This window comes from Accipiter gentilis, unplaced genomic scaffold, assembly GCF_929443795.1.
Source record: "Accipiter gentilis unplaced genomic scaffold, bAccGen1.1, whole genome shotgun sequence".
Classification (NCBI taxonomy): Eukaryota; Metazoa; Chordata; class Aves; order Accipitriformes; family Accipitridae; genus Astur; species Astur gentilis.
The window spans coordinates 456,550-468,915 of record NW_026061051.1 but is presented as its reverse complement, the minus strand read 5'-3'; the positions used below and the strand labels follow the sequence as shown (position 1 = coordinate 468,915).

Below are 12,366 nucleotides of genomic sequence, written 5' to 3'. Positions count from 1 at the left end.
GCTTAGGTCTTCTTCCAAAGTTTCTCTCAAGAACATGCAGGCTCTGGCCATGTCCACCAAAAATTACCCTGTCCCGTATTTTTAAGCTGCTTTTTAAGCTCCAGACTAGCTGAACGAGAAGACATCCACTGTACATTTAATTGAGAAAGATGTACGCAAGACGCACCAGCTGGGGACTGATGCTGCCAGCAGGTTCAGCACCCCAGGGGAAGAGGAGGGCAGCCACCCTCTCTGGCTGGAAGCCTGTCGGGGCTTCAGCGTTTCAGCTTTGGTGGCCCCAGGCTGCTGCGGAGCCGTAGTCCAGTCTCTAGGGCTGCAGGGACCCATGCCAGGGGCTGTGTGGAGGGAGCTGGGTAGGGGCAGGGCTGCAGGAGGTGATTGCAGGGCTCTGACCCCAAGCAGACTGGCTGCAGCACTCGCGTTTGACCCCCAAACCTTGCCTCATCAGTGCCTTTACAGTAGCTGGAGATCCTCATACTTACACATGAGGAGTTGCAGGTGTGATCTGTACCAGCAGTGGCTTAGGAACCCGGACCGGGGCTAAGCCCCAGCAAGAGCCTTTGCACAGAGCTGTTGCTCTGCAGCTCCCCGGCTTGCCTCCCAAAACTCCTCATCCAGCAAAACCTCCCACGCTTATGCGGAGCTTTGATTCTCGGGGCTCCGCTGTTCCTCTTGCTGATGCTAATGCCCTTGGTGGCATCAGTTCCCATAATCACGGATTGCTATGTAAAATATTTATTGCAGGACTGATCCTTCTGAGATTGTTATCCTGGATGAAATGTCACAAATGACCGTATGGAAGGCTCTCACTTTGAAGACAGAAACCCTTTGAATCCAGGGAGGAAAAAGGTAAAGGATTGCACGTGAACGTGACCGTGCTCCTCAGCAAGCGACGGCGCACACCTACGCTTTTCCCACGCTTTGGCCGGCAAGGCTGAGCAAACGGCCTGTCCCTGGGAACAGGCAGGGAGGACCGTGGCATGCAAACCAGCTCCTCTCTGCTGGGGTGGTCCCCCGAACAGGGCAACGTCAGCAGCTGCTGGCAGGTCTTCCACTGATGATGCTCTCCCTCTTTTTCTCTTCCCTTCGCCTTTCCCCACTCCCGCTTTTCACGTTTAGGAATCTTGACTTTGAAGGAGAGGAGTGAGAGCGTGACTCGGGGATGTGCCAACGCAGACAGAGGGAGAAAGTGCTTTGTTTCAGTTGGAGGATTCCCATTAAAGCCATGCAGATGTTTTCAGTTATCCTTGGTGTGCTCCAGGCATTCAGTATCTCTAGACCAGCAAGCTGAGGGGAACGTCACAGTCAAGGGGAGTTTGGTGGTGTTAAGTCTGTGTGCGTACGTGCGTGTGGGGGTGTGGGTTTGTAGTGGTAGAGGGACTGCTATGGCTTTATCATTCAGTGCTCTTCTTTTAATACCTAATTCCTCCTCTTTTTTTTTCCTCTTTTTTTCAAATGTAAACTGGGAATGTCCAAAATAATTTTCTGTTATATTTGATGCATTCTCCACTTTCTTCTTCATCACGACCAGGTTTTTGGTGTGGTTTGGGGTCCTGGCTTTAATTCACTCTTATGTCTCTTACTGGTACGAGAGGGATGCCCTCTGCGGCAGGGCAGCATAGAGAGCGTCCAAGCAGTTGGCCTAAGGTGAAAGAAAAGCATTTGCTCCCTGCGCTCCAGTTTTACCTCTCTTGGTTGGTTTGGTTTTGGGTTTTTTTTTTTGCTTTGGCTCTGCCATCAGCCTGGGAGCTGCAAAATGCAGAACTGCCACCTTCTTGTCCCCTGGCTGTAAACTGCATCTAAGGGAGCACTTCAGGTATTTGATTTTGCATACACCGTATGGTCACAGGAGCGGCCAGATGAGACCTGGGGCTCTGTGTCCCTGGGCTGCTCCCTCTGTTGTTTCTCCACTTTCCTTCTGTATTGGATCTGGCTGAGTTGGAGTTCCTTTACCCCACAGCAGCCCTCGTAGTGCTGTGCTCTGTACTGGTAGCTAGAAAGCTGTTGATAACACAGCAGTGTTTTGGCCATGGCAGACAGCCAGAGCACACCCACACACCCAGGCATCCTCCACGTGGAGGCCACTTCCCACCTTGGCTGGCCAACGCAGCGCGCTGCCTACCTTCTTCAAGGACGTCAGCGGTTTGATGCTGACGAAGCCCATCTTGTTCTTCTGGACATGTTTCAGGAGGAAAGCATCCTTGGCCAGGTTCTCGTCAGAGAGGTGGAATTCCACCCTGGACACAACCCTCCTGGCCAGCTGCCAGTCAGGGACGGAGTAGCTGCAGTCCAAGAGATCAGCCCCCAGAACATCGCTCGCATCGCAGAAGCTCCCGGCAAAGCAGCAGGGACACGGGTGTGACTTGGTGGCCTTTGGGATGTGCAGCACTGCCCGGTCCCAGCCACAGCAGTGCAGATGGCAGAGTCTTGAGGAGCGGGGTGGCTCAGCTGTGCTCTGAAATGAAACGGAGTTTTATACTTTTAGAAGCGCGCTTGCCTTCATGCCCCCAGCATCGGTCCCTGCCACAAGTTACGCAGCACATGGCATTGCACAATCTTGCAGCCAGAGGTGCCTCATGAACAGAGCGCAATCTCTTTGATTACCAGGACACAGGCCAGGAGAGATCTTTGGCCTCCGGTTCACGGCAGTTGTCCCGACTCCCCCAGGCCACACACTGTTCACACAGCGGGAGCGAGAGGCCTGTGTCCTTGGTACCCTTGGGGTGTCCTTGCTAGCGCCGAATCCTCCAAGCACGAGGAGGGGATGTACTAACCCCATCCCTGGGATCCCATAGAGCGCAAACAGCCCCAGCGCCCCGACACCGGACGTTGGGCAGAATCCAGTCCTTTTCTGGGAGCACGCGGCGGCGGGTACCGTCTCCTCCGGGGTGTCACGCACCCAGGGAAAGGGCCGCCCCCTCCCAGGGGGATCCAGAGCTGCTGCTTTTCCCAGCAGGAGACTGAAAGACCTGACAGCACTACTGGAGCGAGGGCTGGGGGAAAGCGTGCCACCGAGCGACACCGCATGACCTTCCTTCGTGCCCTCGAGGTCCTTTTTCCTATTTCTGCCTCGCTCCGGTCAACGCAGCGAACAGAAGCGTGGGCAACCATCACAAACGCATTTGCCATCTGGCGCAAGGAGGCTGCGGCTGCAGCTTGGTCCCCGCTTGGCTCAGCTGAATCAACTTGTTGTTCTTCCCCCACCGGAAAAATACTGTTGAAAGCCAAGAGCATTTGCACCCGCAGACCCCGAGAGCCGCCTGTAGGCCCCGGGGCCACCCCAGCCTCCCTTAACCCTTTCCCTCCCCAGGAGGAGCTGGTGAGGCTCTTGGGGTGGGGCGGAACACAGCCCCCACATTCCTTCCGGGGAGACGCCAAAGAGTCCTTGGCAGCCAACAGCCAGAAGGGACCATGGCGCGGCCACCAACGCAGCTCCCACTGCCTGGGCCATGGGGCCCCCCGGCGCCCCAGCTTTTCCAGCCATTCGTGCTCCCCAAAACTTTCTACCCTCGAGGTAGGGACCGACCCCAACCCCTGCAGCCCAGGGATGCTCTTGGGGGGCAAGAGCAGAGGTGACCGCCGGCCATCGCTCCTGTCTCATTCTCTTAGGCTCAGCCAACCCGTGCCGCCTGCACACGCGGGAGCAGCCCTTCCCTGCAGCGCGGGCCCCCCGGGCCCCCCAGGCACCACCAGCAGGTATGGCACCCCAGTCTGCTCTGGCCCCTTCGCCATCCCCATCACACCCATTCCCCCGGCACTTTTCGCATGGGGGTTCAGCAAGCCCCGGTGAGCATCCTTGCCCTCGCCCGGGTGGCGCGTGCCCAGTAAAGCCCATCTGCAGAGAATTCCCCAAATATTTGGGGCCACCTCTCCCCTTTCACCTCCTAGATGCCAGTCTCCTCCCCGATTTGCAACCCTGTCCCACCGGCACAGCGGCTCACCCCGTGGGGATCACCCCGGCCACAAGCTCCCCACGCCCCTGGCCCAGAGCTGGGGGATGTCGGCCATCAGGGCCGGCTCAGCAGGTGCCCCTGGACAGCCACCCCGGCCCAGCACGGTTACCCCCTCACCCACACAGGTCTGCAGAGGGCTCCATGTGGCTGCCTCTTCGACCCCCGGGTCTTCTGCATCCAGTGGACAACCACCGACCTGCCTCCACCGGCCAGCGCCACGCTCGGCCAAGGCGCCGCTTCTCTGCCGGGTGCTGCCCTGTGGGGTCCCGGGGGCTGCGGGGCCCCCCAGGGCCAACCATGATACCTTGATACCTCACACACTACAAAAATCAGAGGAGTGGGGTGACCCCAGACCCTCTGGAGCTGCCAGTGTCCATCCCTGGCTACCATCACAGCGAGGGGCAGCTGGCACAGATCAACATCCCCAGCACGGCCACTCCTGTGGGGGCAGCCCCGGGCGGCGATGTCCACACCAGCCCCTGCGCTGCCACCAACAACGAAGCCCTTGGGGACACTGCAGGCGACCTTGCAGTGTCCGAGGAGATGGTCCTGGAAGAGGCCCTAAGGCTCTTCGGTTGCTCCCTGGATGGAGTGGGGGTCAGCCAGGATGCTCCCAGCAGGAGCTCCGTGCCCGAGGACGCTGGTGGCACCGGCGCAGACACCCCCGACCGCAACTTCAGCTCGCTCTCGCTGCCTGAGGAGATGCTCACCCCCGACTACTGCATCCCCGAGCTCAGCGACGCCATGCTGAGCCTCAAAATAGTCAACGGCGGCGGGATGGAGCCCCAGGAGCCGTGGCAGGGTGCGGGGATGGACCTGCCACCGTCCCCACCTGCCACGGCCGGCAAGCGGAGGAAGAGGCAGGCGCAGAGCTCCTTGCCAATGGCACCCAGCAAGCGCAGGGCTCTGGCAGCCAACGTGAGGGTGTGAGGGGGGGGTGGGGATTAGACAGGGGTGAGAGGGATGGAGATGGGGGGAGTGGGGGGGGTGGGAGAGGAGGGGTGGGGTATATGGCAGGGGGGGTGGGCGGGGGTGGCTAGGGAGGGGTTAGACCAGCTTGGATGGGACCTTTTCTCTTGGCTTTTCAATTAAAAGCTGTTTCTCCAGAACCGCTCGGTGCCTATGTGGGAGGGGGAGGGAGCACAGGGGGCACCAAGAAACAGCCCCCAAGAGGTGCAAAAGCCCCACTGAGCCCCAAATCCGAGCCAGCAAGCCCCGAGGGGAACCCAGCCACCCCCAGGGCCCAGTCACCACCAGCGGGGCAGGCGATGGTGGGGGGGGGACGGGAACGGGAACAACTCCCCTGTCCCCTTCCCCAGGGGAAGCAGCCCTTTGGTGGGGAAGCCAGGACAGACAGGTCCCTGCAGGACTCATGGACACGGCCCCACGCAGAAAGCAGCACAGAGCCCCTGCGACAACAACAGACCTTGGGGGCCGGGGGGGACACGGGCACACACGACAACAAGGGCTGCAAGGCCTTCGTCTTGAACACCACCAGCGTCCCCTCCAGTGGGGACAGGGCTCGGTGCACAGCCCTTCAAAGCCTCAAGACCATCACGGCCTTCCTCGGGTCCCACTGACCTCAGCCCCCAAGAGCCCAGCTTTGCCTCACTGACACAGCAACATAACCCCAAATCACCCCAAGATTGGCGAGGGAGGGAGCTGCAGGCCAGGCAGGGACCCTCCTCCGCTTGTCTGGCTGCGCCTTGGGCAGCTGCAAGACCAGGAAGGGGGGAGAAAAAATCAGAAGGAAAAAAAAAAAAAAAATCACTGCACCGGCCAGAAAGTGCCTGAAAACTTCATCCCTCTTCATTGCCCATTTCCCATGCGAGCTCCACAACCTGGGAGCAACTCAGCCAATAGAACTTCGAGAACCAGACTCACAGCCTGCTGCAGCTGGCCCTGCTCGAGCAGCCGAGGTGGGCTGGATGATCTCTAGAGGTCTCTTTCAGCATCCATTCTGTGCTGCTGTGACTCTGTCTCTATCATGGTTTAAGCTATAAAAATGAGAGCTATAAAAATGGAACGCTGTGTTAAGAGCACAAGGCTCTGCTAGCAACGACCTTGCTGTGGCTCCTTGCTGTGCTGAGCCCAACCGCGTTTTTAAGAGTAGATTCTTAGTGTGAGCAAAAGTGTGATTATTTTATTTTGTAATTTATGTAAATAAAGTGGGTTTGGTTTGTTTTTTTTTTTAAATAAGACTCTTCCAGAGCTCAGGTCAGGCTGAACCTGAGGGAAAGGGGCAGACCCTCGCAGAGGGCAGAGCCACATCATGATAGGGGGGCCAGCAGGATCAGGGGGCCATGCGACACCCCCTGCTCACGTCCTGCCGGCTCCAGGAAGATGGTTGCACAAAGGACTCGGGGCGCAGCTCCAGGGACAGGGGTTTGGTGACCTGGCTCCAGCGCCTCTGGGGCCAGGGGCTAGGAGCTGTCGGGGGCTTCGGAGCTGTCGGGGGCTTCAGGGCTGTCAGGGGCTTCGGGACTGGGGGCTGCAGCCCTCCGCTTCAGAGGGACGATGCAGACGCTGTTCTTGGCCTCTTTGACTCTCCACCACCGGCCAAGCCTGCAGATGAGAGAGATGGGGGCTACCCTCCGCCGGGTCCTTGGAGGAGCAGGGGGGGGCTGTGCCCCTGGGCAGCACCAGGGAGGGGGGACAGTACCGGTGCTGCTGTCCAAGGCCAGCCACCAGGAAGTCACCGGCTGCAGAGAACTTGAGGCTGTTAACAAAACCCACCTGGAGGGGACAGGGCAGGGTGAGGGGCTCTGGCAGCCTCCTCCTGCCGCCCAGGGAGGGGAGCCCCCGCCCAGAGATGCCCCAAGCCCAGCTCCAATCCCCCACCTCCCCATCCATACCAACGGGATGTCCCAGAGGGGCTCCAGCTTCCGAAATCCCTCACCGCACTTCCAGAGCTTCACGCTGGCGCTGTGGGAGCCTGGGGCAGAGAGAGAAGACTGCCATGCACTCCCACCCAGGTAAGGGAGCAGGACGCCCCCCTCTCCACACCCCCACTCCAAAGCAGCTGCCACACACCTGTAGCCAGGAGGTCCCTGTTGCGCAGGGCGGCCACTGCTGAGATCCAGTATGGCTGCTGCAGGCCCTAGGCATCCTGCATGCCATGTGCCTGCCGGGCCAGTGCCAGCGGCTTCTTTTTCGTTAGCCCCCACAGGGCTAGGGACCTGCCAGGGAGGGAAGGGGCGAGGGGGCCAAGGGGGGCACCGCCTGCGCACCCCAGGCACCACCCCGGCCCTGTGCTCACCCGTCATCGGCGCCTGACACCATGTGCTCCTCACTGATGAGCTGGATACAATCGATGGAGCCCCTGTGAAGAGAAGGGGCAACTGCCATCAGTTATGAGCATGCTTTGGGATCCTATTTAGGAGACAAGGGCTCACCGGGGCATCAGCATCCCCACAGTGCCGGCAGGCTCCTAGTGATGCTTGGCACCTGCACACCGCTGCCCCAGCCTGACCCCCCTGCCTGCAGCCCCCTCTCCCGCCCCAGACCTACTGGTGCCCGTAAAACACAAGCTGCGACTCCTCCGGGATCTTCCAGAGCCGCACGGTACCGTCCCGGCCCCCTGCCGTCACACAGCACTCCCGGCTCAGGCTGTCCAGCCCCGTGATGACATCCTGGTGCCCGAACCTGGAGAAGGAGATGGCAAAGTGCTGTGGCAAGCAGGGCCCTCTGCTACCACAACTCCCCCGGGCCTGCTGGCTCTTGTGACTTCTGACATCCCCAGGCAGGAGTGGCTGCGCAGCTTGCGGTGCGGGCAGGAGGCAGAGCTGCCCTTCCTGCTGGGGACGTGGAGGGGAGGATGCTGCTGGAGTCAGAGCATTGGTGGCTTTGTAGCTCCCGAGCTCGGCCACGTCAGCCCAAAGCAGCACAGGATCCTTGGACGGTGGGAGGCAGAAAAAGGGATTCGCCCCGGCGTGGCCCTGCAGAGGGGAGGGAAGGCTTCAGTTTCAACTTTGGCTTCAGCTTTGGCGTGGCCTTCTCCTTCCCTCTGTTTCAACAGCCCAGCAGAGCAGCTGGTGCTTTGTGGCAAAGATGAAGCGCGTGGACAGGCGTTGTCCTAGACCACTGGAAAGAGTGGCTGTCCTGCCACTCTCCGGAGGCTGCCGGGTCCTCCTCCAGCTGAGGTGTCTCCTTTCCTGTTAGACCTCAGGAAGAGGAGATACCCCAGCCTGCAGAGCATCCTAGGGCTGGGGCTCCAGCGTTGTCTCTGCCTGAGCAGAGTCCTCGCTGGGGACTGAGTGTGACCTCATCCGTGCCCTCGTCATCTGTAAACTCAGCCGTGGTAGGTTAAACCTCGACTTCAGCCTTCCTCGTCCCAGGATGAGGAGTGTCTGAGTTGCCAGGGAGGAGACCAAGGGGCTGGTGTCTTTGCTTGGGCCTTGAAGGACTGTGGGGACAAAGCAGCAGAGGTGAGGTGACAGCCCCATATCCCTTCCAGGCAGGGCACATCGCACCTCACGATTCCCAGGGCCAGGAGGGAACCAGGGGGCAGATGGCTCAGCTGGAAGCTGCTGGTTAGGAATACGCCCCTCCCGAAACACCCCTCTTCCCACAGATGTGCTGGGAGCAGAGCCCCCCTTGCCCAGGCTGGGGGGGGAGCTCCATGCCAAGGTCCTTCCTCCTCCCCACTGCCCTCACTCACTCTCTCTGATGTACTTGTGCTCGTTCTCGTGCTCATCCACATCCCGTCCAAGGAGTCCTGGGGGGACACAGCATGTCAGGGACCCACTGGCCATCAGGGACCCACCAGCCAGCCTGTCTGGCCACACAGTTCCCTGGGGAGGGCTGACCCCAGGGTGCAGCATCGGGGAGGGGATGGATGAGCCTCCTGCCAGCCCTACCTGTGCAGGCAGGAGTGGGAGAGAGTGAAGGGGTGCCCCACAGGTCCTGCACTGGGACACAGGGACCCTGGGAGAGAAAGGGACCCTGGGGCTAGGGGCTCACCGATGAACCTGACAGCCTCCAGCCGCAGGGACTCCTGCGGGCTCCGCAGGTAGGTCTGGCTCTTCCACAGGTAGTACGTGGCCCTGCTCCTCTTCCTGGCCAGCTGGAGAGAAGGGTGCAGAGTTGGCACAGAGATGGCCCCCCCGTTGGGCCATCCCTCCACCAAGGACCACCCTTCTTCTCCCCAGCAGGACATTCCCAGCTCTCCGCTCTCTGCATTGGGGTTCGGAGGGAGCAGAGGGCTCCCAGGCAATGCTAGGGTGCCATCCTGGTGGCGGGGTCCCCTTTGGGACCCCGGAGGTGAGGACAGCCTGGAGCAGAGCCTGTTCCAGGAGGGTGCATGCAGCTGTGGGGACACTGCCCTTGGTCCCCTCTGCTGGGCACGGGCAGGGCTTACCCAGGGCAGATCCCAGGGGTGTTCGGGCTATGCTTACCAAGCACTCGCAGATCCTCCATGCCTGCGCCGTCTCGGCCAGTCGCACCAGCTGCCTCCACTTCAGGAACTGGCCAGCGCTGCGGAGGGCTTCCTGGGAGGCCTGGTGAGCAGCACAGATGCTACCACCACCATGGGGGGCACAGGACCCTGTGTCCTCCCTCCTGGTGGGGCTCAGAGCCTGTCCTGGCCCATGCAGGGAAGACGCACCAGCTGGGGACTGATGCTGCCAGCAGGTTCAGCACCCCAGGGGAAGAGGAGGGCAGCCACCCTCTCTGGCTGGAAGCCTGTCGGGGCTTCAGCGTTTCAGCTGTGGTGGCCCCAGGCTGCTGCGGAGCCGTAGTCCAGTCTCTGGGGCTGCAGGGACCCATGCCAGGGGCTGTGTGGAGGGAGCTGGGTGGGAAAGGGACCCACCTGCCCATCCACCAGGCAGCAGGAGGAAAAAGGCAGCAGTGGGCAGGGAGGGGGGCTCTGCCTGTTCCTAGGGACTCAACAAGCTAGACCTCACAGTGCAGTGTCAGCATTGCCCTCCCCAAAGGACCAGTCAGGTTGGGAATCCCACCTTGGCCACACTCTCGTCCTGGTCATGCAGGTGAAAGAGCAGCGGCAGCAGGCTGTCCCACACCACCTTCTTCATCTTCTTCTTTTCAGCACCCACCACGAGCCCCATTGCAATTTGGAAGAGATGGATGGAGAGCTCCTGCACCGTGTCCAGCTCCTGGGGGAAGAGGGGAGGAGGACCTCAGCCACAAGCCCATGGCAAGCAAGGGGCTGACATGGAGACAGACATCCCCAAAATGGCTGCAGGCAGCCCTGCTGCAAAAGGCAGCAAGCTGCGGCATGCAGATGGTCTGCCCAGGGAGACTGGGGTCTCCGGGGCTGAGGGCCAGAGAGGGAGGCCCTGCAGAAGGCTGGAGGATGCTGCCAGAGCAGGGTGTGCATTGGTGGGGCTCAGCACGCCTGCTGCCATCCTGCCACCACTGTACCCCGCTGCGGCAGGGAGGCCGAGCCGGAGTGAGTCCTTGGTGGGGGGTTTGTGACACAGCACGGAGCCACCAAGGGCAGCAATGGGGTCTGGGGACTGCAGGGCAAAGCATCCCCCTGCAGAGCACAGGGGCTGCAGTGGGAGGCGTGAATGGAGGTGCCCAGGAAGGGGGACATGGGGCTCTCCCCCAGCCTTACATTGTTGAAAAGCAGCAGGAGCTTTCCAGCCAGTGCCAGGGCAGTGAGGCTGAGTCTCTTCCCCTCCAGCAGCCAGAGCATGTTGCCAAGCACGGGCAGGGCCGCGGCGCTGGCATCACTGTCATCATCCAGCAGCTGGTCCATAACGTACGGCAGCAGGATAAGGGCTTTCCTTTCCTGTGTGAGACATGCCACCTCCTTTTTGTAAAGGAGCCACCGATCACAGGGGTGAAAACCCTCTCCACGAACACCGGCCTCCCCACTGGGTTCTCTGCAGGCAGTGCAGGTTACGAGGGCAAGGTCCCGGCAGACAGGGCTCACCAGCATGCCCATGGGAAGAGCAGGGCACAGAGGGGGAGGACAGACAGCACTGGCTCCTTGCCAGCCCTTCGGCTGCCCCCTTCTCCACCAGACCCCCCTGGATAGGCTGGTGGGTGACTGGCGCTGCCTGGAAAGCTGCCCAAGCTGCCAGCAGCCCCTGCCATGGCTGCTGTGTTTCACCCTGGGGCTCAACACCTCACGGCCAGGCCCTGCAGACCCCACGCTCAGGCCGGTTGCTCTGCCGCCAGCATCCCTGCTGGGACGTGCTGGCAGTGGGAGCCCGTTCCCGTCAGCACTGCTGCTTCTCTCCTTGGCATGGCACAGCCATGGGGCAGAGGGCCGGGGAGGCAGGAGAGCTGGCAGCAGCCAGCACAGCCCACAATGCCCAGGAAAGCCTGAGCTGCCACGTTACCCACTGTTCCACCCTGGGCTGCTGTCCCGGCTGCCCCCTACTCACTGTGTCAGGCCTCTCGGTGAGCCTGAGGATGGCCCTGAGCACCAGGCTGGGCATCCCCAGGCACTGGCTCTGCAGATAAATGGGGAAGATTTCCAGGGCACGGACCAGCTCTTCACTGATGTTGGTAAAGTCCAGCATCTGAAACACAGGCAGTGGGAGCTGGTGAGGTGTGGTGCTGGCTCCAACCATCAGCTCAGGACAAGGACGCAGGGCAAGACCAAGCCCAGACAGAGAGAGGCAGCAGGGATTGCAGAGAGTCCCCGTGCCCCACACCACAGCACATTGCTTGCTCATCTGCTCCTCCATGGTACCAACCAGAGCCCACCCACTGCCCCAGCTTTCCCCACAGTGGTGGGCATGGGAGAACCGAGCATCGGGGGGAGCTTGGAGTGGTGCCATCAGGCTCACCTCAATGAAGAAGACCATAGTGACCATCTTCCAGGTGGGGTCCTCTGTCCGGAGGAGCTCTACCAGATGGCAGAAGATGGCGGAGCGCAGGCGCCTTGGCATCTTCATCATCTCCCTGACGGGGAAGGAGGCACTGTCAGGCCTGAGCCAGGCAGGCACATCTTTTGGGGGTTTGCACCAGCCTGGACATCGCCAGTCTGTACCACTTTCTCCAAGTAATGGGGACCCCACTGCCATCAGCCCCAAGGGAGGGGGTGGCATGGGGTACCCTGTCCCCAAGGAGCAGGGAGAAGGGGCTCTCACCTGGCGATAATGCGCACTCCCATGAGGTGGGTCTGGGAGCTGAGCAGGGTGTCCCAGCCACCCTGCGCCTCGATGGCCAGTACCTGGCTCTCAAAGCCCATGCTGCAGAGCAGCACTTTCATGGACTGCACCGCAGACCTGCACAAGGAGAAATGCTTAGCTCCCACCCTGGCTTGGCTCCGGGTGGTTGGCAGGGATGAGAGGAAAGGGATGGAGCACCTGATGGGAGTGAGCTGATCCTGTCGGTGCTCCGTCCAGAAGATGTGCACTTCCTGCAGCGTCAGCTCCGTGGTGAATGACGCTTGGAAAAGCAGCGCCAGGAAAAGCTGGGGGAAAATTGCCTCCAC

At 60.9% G+C, this 12,366-nt stretch overlaps 1 protein-coding gene and 1 long non-coding RNA gene across 3 annotated transcripts in view; one reads left to right on the top strand and one right to left on the bottom strand.

Annotated features, from left to right (window-relative positions):
- Positions 1-2,205: 2,205 nt before the first annotated feature.
- The window catches only part of LOC126037340 (collagen alpha-1(I) chain-like), a 255,410-nt gene continuing 245,249 nt past the window's right edge, over positions 2,206-12,366 (top strand). Inside the window, exon 1 of the mRNA XM_049797646.1 lies at positions 2,206-2,224. The gene's annotated coding sequence lies outside the window, so the exon portion shown is untranslated. The remainder of the gene's footprint in view (positions 2,225-12,366) is intronic.
- On the bottom strand, positions 6,397-7,598 carry LOC126037345 (uncharacterized). 2 transcript variants are annotated; one of them, XR_007505634.1, is made up of 6 exons: positions 7,464-7,598; positions 7,213-7,275; positions 6,987-7,077; positions 6,809-6,888; positions 6,616-6,689; positions 6,397-6,518 (listed from the first exon to the last, which is right to left on the bottom strand). It is a non-coding gene; the product is annotated as an uncharacterized LOC126037345 (long non-coding RNA). The 2 variants fall into 2 exon arrangements; XR_007505633.1 differs by lacking the exons at positions 7,213-7,275; positions 7,464-7,598 and having other exon boundaries at positions 6,987-7,149.